We start from the raw sequence: 2,450 nt of genomic DNA on the forward strand, positions 1-2,450 counted from the left end.
AAAAAAAAACACCATTGTCCATAGAGGCTTCAAAAGAACAACAGCTCATGTAAACTCACTCCTATTTGTTACATCTGGGAGGAACACGAAAATACATTTCAAAGAAAAATTTTGTGTTTTGAAGAAACTGAAGTCACAAGACTCTTTTTTTTTTTTTTTTTTTTTTTTAAACAATCAATCAGAATTCTCACAAGACTTCCTTCTTGGTTTGTGTTCCACCACAGAGTTCGATAGCAAATGTCTGTAACCCCAACGCCTGAATGATGGAGGTAGGAAGATCAAGAGTTCAAGGTTATCCTTGACTTTGTAGGAAGCTCAAAGCCATCCTAGGATATGTGAGCCCTGTCTCAAAATATTAAGATAAACTACAGGGGAAATAACACACTTACTTCAAATAGTTCATAGTCCTATGATATTAATTAAAATGATTATCCCAGTTGACGATGGAGAAATGGAAATAGAAAGCATGGTTAGGGATTTTTTGAGTCTGACTTGTATGAGAATCATGAGGGTATAGATGGAAACAAAGGGGGAATTTAGGGTATATTTTATATGAAAATTCAACAGGATTTGCTGATGTCCTAAATAATTGGGATGAAGGGAAGAGACATCAAAACTGAAGACTAATTTGATACTTGAGGAACTAGTTTGATGGGATGAGTTTATTGAGATGAATGAATTTTGGAGAAAAAGGTGTTAGAAATAGGGTTTTCTTTAAGATACACAGAATTTCAGTTTCCTAAAAGACATAAGCAGAAATGTTAAGTGGGCAGTCTGGTATATAGCTCATGGTTACTCATGGCTGACAGAAATTGAGAACCATTGAGATGATGATATCTTAAACAGTGAGAGGGGATTAAATCATCTTGAGAGAGTACAGATAGAGGGTGAGGGCTAAGGATAGAGACCTGAGGAATAATGTATTTAGTCCTCTTCAGGGAAGTCTCTTGGGTCATCTTTGGTTCACTGCTATGCTAGAAATATTGTCTTGCCTTTGCTGTGTTGGCAGGGTTCTTTCTATCATTTGGAATTATTCCAGACTCCATATCTTGGATTCTTTTTTCTTTTTCCCTCCAAATTGGAAGCATGTAAAAGTCTCTGATCAGCATAAAAACAGAAACTGTGATGCTGTGATGTTATGATGGAGCCCTCTCCTTTCCAATCACCAGCTATTAGAATTTCCAACACTGTTTGTAGTGGATTGAATGAAAACATCCTCTCCACAGAGGCCATTAGGGAATGGCACTATTAGGAGATGTGGTCTTGTTGGAGTAGGTGTGGCCCTGTTAGAGGAGGTGTGTCATGGGGTTGGGGTGGGGTGGGCCTTGAGGTCTCAGATGCTCAAGCCAGGGCCAGTGTTCACTCTCTTCCTGCTGCCTGATGATCAGATTGTAGAACTCTCAGTTACCTCTCCATCACATTGTCTGCCTGCCTGCTGCCATGCTTCCTTCCATGATGGTAACAGACTAAACCTCTGAACTGTAAGCCATCCCCCATTAAATGTTTCCTTATAAGAGTTGCCAAGGTCATGACTGACTAAGGCACTGTTGAAGCCTACAGAAAACTCAGCAACATCAGAGACTCAGCTAGTTTCCTGGCGACAAAAGACCAAGTCCCATCCTGGACATGCATTTGGGTGATCATGTCGGAGGGCTCCAATGCTCAGAACTGTTCCTTCTCTTCACTGTGATTTGAGAGGTTCAGAGGTAGCATTCTATCTTCCATTGAGGGAATAGGGAGCCTGGTGAATTTTAGTCTTACAGATGGGGTGGGATAGCCCATAACTTACAGTATGTTGGACTTCCATCCTCAAGAAGGGACAGCAGTCTGGATAGAATCTCATTCCTGGCTTCCCTGATTGTTCAGGTGAAGATAGTACCTTGGTATGTAGACATTGTATGTGCTGAAACTCGCTGAAGTCTAAAGATCAAGGTCAGGTATGGATTCTCAAGATGGGAAATAAACCCGGCAGAGGGGCCAGGGAATACATCCTAGTGGTGGAGTGTGTGCTTAGTACATATGGGATCCTCATTTCAATCTCCATTACCAAAATTAAAGACTAAGAACATCACTATGATGGAGTGTACAACTCTGAGAGAATGATGACCCTACCATGGTAGAAGTGGTGGATCTATCTCACAGTCATTTGGCTTCAATTTGAGATCTTCATTTTCAGGTATTTCATTTTATTTGCCTTCTTTTTGGTGTGTGTGTGTGTGTATGGGAGGGGGTGTGCATGCATGATTACATATGCCTGCACACTTATGTATATGTGTGTGCTTGCACACATATGTGTGTGTATGTGGGAGGTGCTCAATTATGTCTGTGCTTGTAGAGGCCAGAGGTTGATCCAGGCATCATTTTTTTTATTGCCTTTCACTTTATTTTTGAGATAGGGTTTCACACACACACACACACACACACACACACACACACACACACACACACAC

Source organism: Psammomys obesus, unplaced genomic scaffold (assembly GCF_907164565.1).
Source record: "Psammomys obesus unplaced genomic scaffold, mPsaObe1.curated_primary_1811, whole genome shotgun sequence".
Lineage (NCBI taxonomy): Eukaryota > Metazoa > Chordata > Mammalia > Rodentia > Muridae > Psammomys > Psammomys obesus.